Source organism: Periplaneta americana, chromosome 1 (assembly GCF_040183065.1).
Source record: "Periplaneta americana isolate PAMFEO1 chromosome 1, P.americana_PAMFEO1_priV1, whole genome shotgun sequence".
In the NCBI taxonomy this organism is placed as follows: domain Eukaryota; kingdom Metazoa; phylum Arthropoda; class Insecta; order Blattodea; family Blattidae; genus Periplaneta; species Periplaneta americana.
The window spans coordinates 219097676-219110574 of record NC_091117.1 but is presented as its reverse complement, the minus strand read 5'-3'; positions in this window follow the sequence as shown (position 1 = coordinate 219110574).

Sequence of the window (12899 nt, the reverse complement as noted above, 5' to 3'; positions counted from 1 at the left end):
TGACACGCGAAGATGCAGAGGTTGATATTTAATTATGTATATTTGTAATGTTGTTTATTGGTGTCTTGTGCGTTGCGAAGAAAAGCACATGTAGTTCAAAAAGAAATGCAGATTATGTATTTAGGTCACTATATGTCATTAAACTATTCCATTTGTTTATTCTGAAATATATTTACAGACGTTGCGTGTAAGTTTGTATGAAGTGGACTGTACTCTTCCATGCGCCGTGACGCAGCTCGCTTGACAGTCACTGAGCTACGAATATCTATACTACGTTTCACCATTCTTTATAATACTCCAAATCCCTTTCCCTGGTAATGAGTGTTAAAGTAAATATTCTGTAAAACACAGCGCAAAGTAGCAATAAATATTCAATTTATTTAAACTATTAGTAGTCAGTGGATAGCAAGAAGGACATATTAATTGCTACTTTTCGCTGTATTTTACATAATTTTTACTTTAAACCTCATTACCCAATTCTGACTACACCACTTTTGCTCTGAACGGCTCAAATGTTGAACTTTTCAAATCTTTGCCAAAAAATAAATATCCGAACCTTCGTTCTTTCGCTTGCTCTGTTGAAGCCATGTTCGATACAACTTACGTTTGTGAAAAATTATTTTCAACAATGAAAATAGTAAAAACCAAATTTAGATTACGACTGACAGAAAATACTTTCGTGATCAACTACGACTGGCAGTAAGTGACATAATTCCTGATTTTGAAACTCTGTCGCAGAGACATTCTGAATATAGTTAACTTTAGATGTTTTCTTGTTCATTTCTTTCTTCGTTACACGTACTAAACATTAGTTTGTAACCTTATACTCTATAAAATTATATTGACATAAGGAAAATGAAATCCGTTAATAAGTCAGACAGTTGCTTCACTTCCCCTTCGGCTGTCCGCCTCCCTCCATAGGTGCTATGCACGTTGCAGGTTACACAATGGCTCGGCACACGATTACATTTTCGCCACGGCTGATCTACTCTAACATTTCATTTCTGTTATAACGATACTACAGGGACAACATTTTTATTTTTACTTCAATTTGTATTGTACCTGCGTTTCTAAATGTACTTGACTCCCTACCCTTTCACTAATGTCCTTGCTAACGTTAGTCACACAAACTTACGGCCGCTGTTGCTAGCAGTGAAGTAAACAGTACAGAGTACAGTGTGTTTCAGAAATATGTTGCATTTTCTACAGAAGGAAAAGCTTATATTATTGAAGTTTATTTTCACACAAGTATGGTGTGTAGCATAACTGAATTTATCTGTGTGGACTGAGCACAAGTGAAGATTAGAGTTACCGAAAGTACGATACCCTATAATATGGTACGGTACTTAACAGCATTATTTAAACAAGAGTTTTATTTTACTGTTTGTAGGTATGAAGGACGATGATGGAAACTGGAATTACAATATAACGGAATGTGAACAACAGTTTTTTTTTTCACAATTTCCTGATTATATCATTACGGAATATTTTCGTAGAAATGCCATTAATCTGGTAGATAAATTTAGAGCAACAGGGTGTACAGAAAGGAAGAAAAGTGTAAGATGGCCAACAAAGGTGACAGAAGATGCTGCAGAAGATCCTAAAGAAAGGATGCAGCGAGGTCGTAATAAGTCGGTCAAGAAGTTAGCTGTAGAAATTGCAGTTTCTTACGGAATTGCTCACAAAATTCTCAGGAATAAATTAGGTTAGTAATATGCTGAATAAAGTAGACATTACATATACAATCTTACTAATAAACAGTGTATAATTTTTATACTAGACTTATGCAGAGTAGAGACAGAAAACTTTACTAATAAACCATGCAGAAGCGATGGATGTATAAACAGGCTGTAACTATACAATGGGAATTGCTTTGCAGTAGTTATATACACGAAACCCCTTGTTTAAGCGTTGTATATAGAGAAAAAATGGCCGCGCCTCTAACAGCTGTTCGTATCGACTGTCATTTTATGATGATGGTTGCCTAGTAACCAAAGAAGAACACACCAAAGAGCACAGAATAATTAGAATAATATTACTGTAGCTTGTACTCTTTGACCAAATTATAGTATGGTAATCGATTAGAGCCAGTTGTACTATCGATACTAACACGCCACATTAGAGCGCTCTACCGGATACAATAGAGAACCTCAGATATTCTATTACTTTTCATAATGAAGTAATGACGAAACTATGACGTAGCTGTGGAACAGTTATACTGTTATACACGACGTATATAGTGATTATTAGTAAGGAATTTACACACGACTTATAAACGAGCTACTCATTGTATAAGTACAGGGACATCACTTTATTTTTACCGAAATTTTTAACATTAACCTGGCTATACTCGGAAACACTGTTTCCCCCTTCCATTACAGGAGTTTGATGTTACTAGTGCAATATGTAAACAAATCATTTTACTAGGTATAGGAGGAGAGAAAAGTAGTGTATCCATTTATGTTGTAGGGAAATACGATATTACGATTTTCAGTTTGATCATCACTTTTACGGAATTTATCAAAATACAGTTGAGTAGTAACATTTTTTTTTTCAAAAACTCAACTTTTCAGGCGGCTATGTTCGTTATGTAATGTCGACTTTATTTAGCATATTAATTATTGATGTTATCATACAATGTAGAGAGTGCATTTAAATTGAGGGGGTCATAAGTAAAGGGCTGTAAGTGCACTTAAGTTACTTTTGAGAAAATGGGGTTTAAATATTTAAGCTTTCGTAAAATCGGTGAAATTTTTTATTTAAATTTTAATGTGTGATGCGATTAAAATATCCCTTTGCCACTAAAATTTTAGATACTTTAGCTTACACTGGATGCACTTAACTCATGTTACTACAAATGTCACTAGCATTCCTTTGCTTCTAGCCACCTCAATTCAAAAAAAAGCTAATCTGAATTTTTAAACAAGTTGCTGAAAATGGTTGCCGTTCATTACAATGCAGGCTTCAATTCAGTACGCATATTATTAAAAACATTTTGAAGCATATTCTCTGAAATTGAATTTATCGTTTCTTGAATATAATTTTTTAGTACGATATTATTAATATAGGTTCTTTCTTCTATGGAAAACGCAATCATATTTATGAAACACACTATACACTGCAGTGTTTACTTCACTGCTTGAAGACTTCGAATGCAACAGCGGCCGTAAGTTTGTGTGTCTGACGGGAGCAAGGTCATTAGTGAAGGGGTGAGAGTGAAGTACATTCAGAAATGCAGGTACAATAAAAATGCAAGTAAAAATAAAATGATGTCCCTGTATAAGACAGTTAAACGTCTGTATATAGAGTTTTTATTAGTAAGACCGAATGTATATAACCGCCTGAAGACTTGAGTTTGTGAAAAAAAATTGTTACTATTCTACTGGTTTTTGATAAAATACTGTAATGACCAAACTGAAAATCGTAATACTATATTTCCCTGTAACATAGCTAAATAGATACACTACTTTTCTCTCCTCCTATAGCTAGTAAACTGTAACTCCTGTAATGGTAGGGGGATAACAGTGTTTCCGAGTATAGCCAGGTCAATGTTAAAAATGAATAATTTCGAGGGAAAAATTGTTCCGGAGCCGGGTATCGAACCCGGGACCTTTGGTTTAACGTACCAACGCTCTACCACTGAGCTACCCGGGAACTTTAACCGACACCGATCCAATTTTTTCCCTCTATATCCACAGACCTCAAAGTGGGCTGACAACCGTCAAGCAACCAACTTCGATTGCACACTAACTCCGTGTGACTTAAATTGTGGTTTTCTGTTAACGAACAGTGACGTGTATTATGCAAATCAAGATTTCAGGTATAACTCCCTGTAAAGTAGATTTGAATAATTTCGAGGGAAAAATTATTCCGGAGCCGGGTATCCAATTTTTGGATCGGTGTCGGTTAGAGTTCCCGTGTAGCTCAGTGGTAGAGCGTTGGTACGTTAAACCAAAGGTCCCGGGTTCGATACCCGGCTCCGGAACAATTTTTCCCTCGAAATTATTCAAATCAACTTTACAGGGAGTTATACCTGAAATCTTGATTTGCACAATACACGTCACTGTTCGTTAACAGAAAACCACAATTTAAGTCACACGGAGTTGGTGTGCACTCGAAGTTGGTTGCATGACGGTTGTCAGCCCACTTTGAGGTCTGTGGATATAGAGGGAAAAATTGGATCGGTGTCGGTTAGAGTTCCCGGGTAGCTCAGTGGTAGAGCGTTGGTACGTTAAACCAAAGGTCCCGGGTTCGATACCCGGATCAGGAACAATTTTTCCCTCGAAATTATTCAAATCAACTTTACAGGGAGTTATACCTGAAATCTTGATTTGCACAATACACGTCACTGTTCGTTAACAGAAAACCACAATTTAAGTCACACGGAGTTAGTGTGCACTCGAAGTTGGTTGCTTGACGGTTGTCAGCCCACTTTGAGGTCTGTGGATATAGAGGGAAAAATTGGATCGGTGTCGGTTAGAGTTCCCGGGTAGCTCAGTGGTAGAGCGTTGGTACGTTAAACCAAAGGTCCCGGGTTCGATACCCGGCTCCGGAACAATTTTTCCCTCGAAATTATTCAAATCAACTTTATAGGGAGTTATACCTGAAATCTTGATTTGCACAATACACGTCACTGTTCGTTAACAGAAAACCACAATTTAAGTCACACGGAGTTAGTGTGCACTCGAAGTTGGTTGCTTGAGGTTGTCAGCCCACTTTGAGGTCTGTGGATATAGAGGGAAAAATTGGATCGGTGTCGGTTAGAGTTCCCGGGTAGCTCAGTGGTAGAGCGTTGGTACGTTAAACCAAAGGTCCCGGGTTCGATACCCGGATCCGGAACAATTTTTCCCTCGAAATTATTCAAATCAACTTTACAGGGAGTTATACCTGAAATCTTGATTTGCACAATACACGTCACTGTTCGTTAACAGAAAACCACAATTTAAGTCACACGGAGTTAGTGTGCACTCGAAGTTGGTTGCTTGAGGTTGTCAGCCCACTTTGAGGTCTGTGGATATAGAGGGAAAAATTGGATCGGTGTCGGTTAGAGTTCCCGGGTAGCTCAGTGGTAGAGCGTTGGTACGTTAAACCAAATGTCCCGGGTTCGATACCCGGCTCCGGAACAATTTTTCCCTCGAAATTATTCAAATCAACTTTACAGGGAGTTATACCTGAAATCTTGATTTGCACAATACACGTCACTGTTCGTTAACAGAAAACCACAATTTAAGTCACACGGAGTTAGTGTGCACTCGAAGTTGGTTGCTTGAGGTTGTCAGCCCACTTTGAGGTCTGTGGATATAGAGGGAAAAATTGGATCGGTGTCGGTTAGAGTTCCCGGGTAGCTCAGTGGTAGAGCGTTGGTACGTTAAACCAAATGTCCCGGGTTCGATACCCGGCTCCGGAACAATTTTTCCCTCGAAATTATTCAAATCAACTTTACAGGGAGTTATACCTGAAATCTTGATTTGCACAATACACGTCACTGTTCGTTAACAGAAAACCACAATTTAAGTCACACGGAGTTAGTGTGCACTCGAAGTTGGTTGCTTGAGGTTGTCAGCCCACTTTGAGGTCTGTGGATATAGAGGGAAAAATTGGATCGGTGTCGGTTAGAGTTCCCGGGTAGCTCAGTGGTAGAGCGTTGGTACGTTAAACCAAATGTCCCGGGTTCGATACCCGGCTCCGGAACAATTTTTCCCTCGAAATTATTCAAATCAACTTTACAGGGAGTTATACCTGAAATCTTGATTTGCACAATACACGTCACTGTTCGTTAACAGAAAACCACAATTTAAGTCACACGGAGTTTGTGTGCACTCGAAGTTGGTTGCTTGAGGTTGTGAGCCCACTTTGAGGTCTGTGGATATAGAGGGAAAAATTGGATCGGTGTCGGTTAGAGTTCCCGGGTAGCTCAGTGGTAGAGCGTTGGTACGTTAAACCAAAGGTCCCGGGTTCGATACCCGGCTCCGGAACAATTTTTCCCTCGAAATTATTCAAATCAACTTTATAGGGAGTTATACCTGAAATCTTGATTTGCACAATACACGTCACTGTTCGTTAACAGAAAACCACAATTTAAGTCACACGGAGTTAGTGTGCACTCGAAGTTGGTTGCTTGACGGTTGTCAGCCCACTTTGAGGTCTGTGGATATAGAGGGAAAAATTGGATCGGTGTCGGTTAGAGTTCCCGGGTAGCTCAGTGGTAGAGCGTTGGTACGTTAAACCAAAGGTCCCGGGTTCGATACCCGGCTCCGGAACAATTTTTCCCTCGAAATTATTCAAATCAACTTTATAGGGAGTTATACCTGAAATCTTGATTTGCACAATACACGTCACTGTTCGTTAACAGAAAACCACAATTTAAGTCACACGGAGTTAGTGTGCACTCGAAGTTGGTTGCTTGACGGTTGTCAGCCCACTTTGAGGTCTGTGGATATAGAGGGAAAAATTGGATCGGTGTCGGTTAGAGTTCCCGGGTAGCTCAGTGGTAGAGCGTTGGTACGTTAAACCAAAGGTCCCGGGTTCGATACCCGGCTCCGGAACAGTTTTTCCCTCGAAATTATTCAAATCAACTTTACAGGGAGTTAAACCTGAAAACTTGATTTGCAATGTTAAAAATATTAGTAAAAATAAATTTATGTCCCTGTATTTAGATATTTAATAGAAAACATATAATTGGGCAGAAAATACGTGAAGTGTGGCTTGTCATGCAGTTGTTCGTGTGTGCGAAGTACACATCGCTACATCAAGTCAGCACGTCAGCACGTGCCGTGAAATGCATTCCGCGGCCATGTCAGATGCATGAATATTTGAATTGCAGTCCTTTCAGTTTGTAGAACGTGCCATGCGACCCCATCTGATTTCTCAACAAGCGATTCTCTGCGGACCGTTTACACAGCGGCCTAGCAGGTGGAATCATGTGCTTCGTTTCGGTTAAATTGGGCGATAACCATAGTCCGTTTTATTGATAACCCAATTCGCACAGCCTTTGTACCGAATTCAAACACATCTGCTCGGTGACAAAACATACTCTGTGTCGACAAAAGAGGTCGCTGCGTTTAGGGGCATTAAAACCGAATGCGTGCCATCTTTTATTACCACCAGCGCCACTTCCATCCGAAATATCGATTTCACGGCACTGTTACTATCATAATATGAAGGTGAATCAAAATTCAACTCTAATTGTCGCACTGATTCAATAGATAAAGGGAAGAGAACTTATTAAAACTGTATTCATGTTAATTTTTAGATTTCTCTTAGAACTATAAGTGAATTATGAGAATGCAAGTTTTAATTTTAATGTTCATATTTCACAAGTTTTTTTTATCTCCAAAAGGAATATTTTATCAACAGAAAAGTACAATTTTCAGATATATGTCTATTTATTTAGTAACCTCACAGGTATTGAAACAATGTTTTCGTAAATCTAATATACCGTAAATATGTATTACTGAAGATAGTGTATTACAAATTTTGAAAATATTCTCATGGATAATGTTTGAAAGGAAATAAATTAACAAAGCAACTCCTGTTACATCATAAGCAAAATGTATGTGCCCATGTGTTGTAAAAATGTCAGCTCTATAGCTTCAGCATGTTCCGAGAAAATAATTTGATATTCTTATGATAGGAAGTTGCTCACCTTTATCACTTTAAAAGCATAATGCGATAAGAGTTCTGTTATGGAATATTAGTTACACTTAAAACATATACAGTACCTAAGTAACTTTGCTTTGTACTATAATATTGTTTTGATTAGTTCATTGATTAAATTTATAACTCTAAAGATACCATCAATATCAATTCCAACTTAAGTCATTCTCAATCTCTTTCTTTGGAATATCACTCTCTTTATGAATGATGTGTTTCATCCACTTAGTAGAGTATAGTTGTACTGCTATGGATTTTATATGAATATTCCTTCTTAACTCTGTATTATGTTATTAATGTTTAAAATACATTTTCAATATTAAGAAATTGGTCTTAGTACTTTTGTTTTACAGAAAATATAGATAATATCAGTCATAAAGAAGCCATATAAAAATAACGACAGAAAATTTCACGTTCCGTTTGAAGTTTGTGCACCACTGTTTTCTTAATCCAATCGGCTGCTTATTCCTCCTTCCATACCTAGCGCTTGATGCCCGCGCACGACGTCAAGGTCAGAAGAATGCGCTTGTTTTGACATCACTGTTTTATCCTATCACGATTGCTGTATACTCTTATCATTGAAATTATAAATCTTAATTTTATTCCTACAGTTAGTAATAATAATAATAATAATAATAATAATAATAATAATAATAATAATAATGTTTTATTTTCGCTGGCAGAGTTAAGGCCATAAGGCCTTCTCTTCCACTCAACCAGCCTTAATCAATACAATACATAAATTTAAATTACAAATATTTACACTACACTTAAAAGGTTCTCCAGCAATATTCTTCACTACACATTTATTTAAATTTAGATAAATCTATAAGGTAATGTAGTAACTTAATTTATGAGCTAATTTAATTCAATGAATTATAATTAATTTAATATTTGAAATAGCTAGTAAAATGATGAAAATTAATTTAATATAAGCTTACTAGGACTATGTTACAGGGAGAGTATATATATTTCTATTTCTATAATGAGAATATTAATGTAATTGCCATTAGAGGTTTTGTAAATCTATTTAGAGAAATTAATGATGATAATAATAATAAGAATGGACAGATGTTAGTTTCATTATAAGTAACACATATTAATCAGCAATTCTTCTGTTATGTAAGAATTTATGTAATTTTGACCTAAATAAAGTTATTGTCCAACAACCCCTTATTTCACTTGTAAGCGAGTTCCAGTTTCTAGCAACTGAAACTGTATAAGGTGAAGAATATAAAGATGTCTTGTGGTAGGGTATAATGAGTAAATTGTTATCATGAGATCTTGTACTTAGCTGATGATATGCAGATAAATTTTGAAAACGAGAAGCCAAATAGATTGGGGTAGCGGTGCGCAGGATTTGAAATAAGAGAACAAGAGAATGCAGGGCTCGTCGATCGCTTAGCCTTAGCCAAGACAGAGTTTGGAAACACGGGGAAACATGATCATACTTACGAATATTACAAATATAACGGACGCACGCATTATGCACACGTTGTAGCCTGCTGCTCAAATTTGCATTTAGGTTACTTAATATAATATCGCAGTAGTCGAAGTGTGGCATCACGAGTGTTTGTACAAGGATTAATTTTAATTTATCAGGAAGAACGTGATTCAGTCGCTTTAATGAGTGAATAATGGAAAATATTTTTTTGGAAGTGTGATTCACTTGTTCATTCCATTCCAAGTGACAATCCATATAAATGCCAAGGTTCTTTACAGTCGTACTGTATGGAATAGTAGTTTTATTTACAATTATCGGTGGCAAATTTTGTTTGTCTGTATAGGGCAATGGATTTTAAAGACGATTAAAATTCTTGGAACGAATTGTCGAATATTGTACAGAAGTGGTTCCCAAAGTGCAGGTCGCGATCCTATGGTGAATAGTGTAAAGGGCTGAGGGGTTTGTAAGAGACTTTACAATATCAATAATATCGACTTATAACAGCCTATTGTTTCTACGATGAAAGAGTAATGGAACGGAGAAAAATTCTCTCCGGCGCCGGGATTTGAACCCGGGGTTTCAGCTCTACGAGCTGATGCTTTATCCACTAAGCCACACAGGATACCCACCCCGTTCCATTACTCTTTCATCGTATGATGACGCAGAATATCTGCATGGAAATATCATATGTACTTCGGTACATTAAAATAATATCTATTGTTTCTAGTAAATCCGTCATTAATTGCATCAATCCGACTATCTACCATTTGACACTTCATTGTAATTACATTTTCCCCAGAATAGTTTACAAAACTATCACTATTTTCAATCCCCTTGGAGTCTAGATAATTCTGATTTTGGTATAGAAAATTCTGAGACTAGCGGGGCTGAATACATCACTTTTAATGAATTAATAAACATTATGAAAGAGGCTAAAGGACATACGTCCTCTGAAAGGAATTCCTGAGCATCTAATAAGTGTGATACAAAATGTACAAAAATACAAATATCTAAATGAATATAAACAAGATTACCACCAAGTTGCGAAAAGTTAACCACGGTTCAGACAAGGGTCTCCCTTATCACTAGACTTCGAGACTTCGGACCCAATAGAGCAGTTCAGTGGGAAATCCGCATAACGGCGTACTGAGTAAAGTGGTAAAGGGTATAGTGGGTGGGGGTATTGTAGAATGCATGCCAACAAATACGCAAGGGAAAACGCTCTAGATTTGAAGGTTCTGACGAATAATTTGGTTTTCACACAAACTGTGCCTGAAACTATTACACGGTTAGGGAAGTCAGAGCAAGAGATGCCGGAAGCCCTCAAATTAATTTAGAAAATGATGCAGAGAATTAATGAGACACCAAGTACACCAGTTACTGAACGTGTAAAACAGAAGTCGAAATCAGTTTTATGTAAAAATAACGGATATGGAACATTGTGTATTATAAACAGCAAATTAGTGGACATAGAGTCGACCGAGAATAAATGACTGTCTCTTAGAGACTGCAATGATGTTAGGTTTTTTCGTTTTGCTCCTATCACGTCATGCGACGTAGAGCGTAGCATTCTACAGTGCAAACTTTGGCAGATAACCGAAAAAGATTTACGTTTGAGACACTGAGGATGTATCTTGTAGTACATTGCAATTCGTTACTGTAACTGCACTTCCTAAAGACGACTAATAGGATAAATGAAAAAAATTAAAATTCCTACATGCTTATTTCCACCATTAACACTGCGTATAATTAAACACAAATGCTTATAAAAGACAGGAGAATAAATGCTTTTCACATTCTTTTGACATTATCATTGTGTAATGTATATTTACTTTCAGAATGTACATATGTGTGTTTCCCCATACTACCGTACTCTACTCTAAATAGCAACGTTGTTACCTCAACACATGTCTATCTACCTGCAGCGAGTCAACAACCTATAGTGCATGCACAGTAAACTTATTGTATCGGGTCTAAAGTCTCGAAGCCTGCTTATCACCTACACTTTTTAATTTGTATCTAGACAAAGCCGTAAGAGAATGGCAAAACAATTTAAAAACACATTATTTTTTAGGTAATACAATTTTAGATTACTTACTTTTCGCAGACGACCAGTTGGTGTTGTCTGATTCCGAAGACAACCTACAGAGAGCAGTTTATTTGTTGAGAATTGTTGCTAATAACTACATTCGAAAAATATCACACAGGAAAACTAAAGTATTTGGTTTCTGCGGAAATAATACACTAAGAAGTAAAATTGTAATAGAGGATAACATGAATCATCAAGTAAATTCTTTTACTTACCTTGGATGTGATCTCTCTTACATTTCCTCCACAGACGTAGAAAAAAAGTTAAATAAATTTTCAAGACTTATTGGTACAATTAAACGTACACTCATAAATAAAGTCGACAGACAAACTGTGGTCAAATTTTACAAGACACTGGCAATTCCGACATTGTTATTTGGTTAAAAAATGTGGATTCTGACTGGAGCCCAATAGAGAAGAATTGAGTCCGCTGAGATGAGACTCTTAAGGGAAGACTCCACTGAAAATCATGAAAATTTTTCCAATTTTTTTCAGCTATTTCCCTTATTCAGAATTTATATTTTCATACCCCAAATGGATTCAGCTCAATTCTTATTACAAATACTAGTATGTTTACACTTTTTAAATTAAGGCTGGAAGGGGGCGTGGAATTTAAAGAGCTGTCAGAATTGTTTTTCATCGAAGAATTCTTTTTTAAAATTTCTGATTACAATTCTAGTAACTTTTTGTTGGCTCCCTGAAGTTACTAGATGAATGTAGCGGAAGAGAATATTAATTTACATAAATATTCATTTTACTTTCAAATATATTTTTCTGTGTTCATTTTTTTTATTCAACACCAACTTTCTTATGCCAAATATTAATCAATTTGGATGAAATTTTACTGCAAGTATTTATGAGTTAGCTGCATGTTTCTATCCATTTATTTTGTGAGAAATGCTGCTAGTTTATTTTATTAATATTTTTCTTAATGCTGCTAGTTTATTTTATTAATATTTTTCTTAATGCTGCTAGTTTATTTTATTAATATTTTTCTTAAGAACACAGGAAAATAGATTTGGAAATAAAATGAATATTTATGTAAATTAATATTCTCCTCCGCTACATTCATCTAGTAGCTTCAGGGAGCCAACAAAAAGTTACTAGATTTGTAATCAGAAATTTTAAAAAAGAATTCTTCGATGAAAAACAATTTTTACAGCTCTTTTTATATTCCACGCCCCCTTTCAGCCTTAATTTAAAAAGTGTAAACATATGAGTATTTGTAATCAGAATTGAGCTGAATCCATTTGGGGTATGAAAATATAAATTCTGAATAAGTGAAATAGCTAAAAAATTTGGAAAAATGTTCATGATTTTCAGTAGAGTCTTCCCTTAAGGCCACCTGTAGTTACCAAGTGTTTGCTCATATTGGATTGAGGGCAAACCCCGGAAAGAACCTCAAGTAACTTGCCCCGACCGGGATTCGAACCCGCGCCATCTGGTTTAAAGTTCAGACGCGCTAACCGTTGCTGCACAGGTGTGGACTACTAAGAATTGCTAGTCAGCGATTTGCAGTTTATTTCGTTATAACAAACATAGATGTTCCGCGAGAGACCATGAGGTGATATTGTGTAGTCGTCAGTACATGGAAGAGACGTTGTTGCATATGTTAAAATACATACTGTACGTACAACTGGGGACATTTTGTCCCTTTTCTTCTCTTAGTCTCCTCCTCAAATACAAATGCTATATTTGCTCAGACGGGTTACAC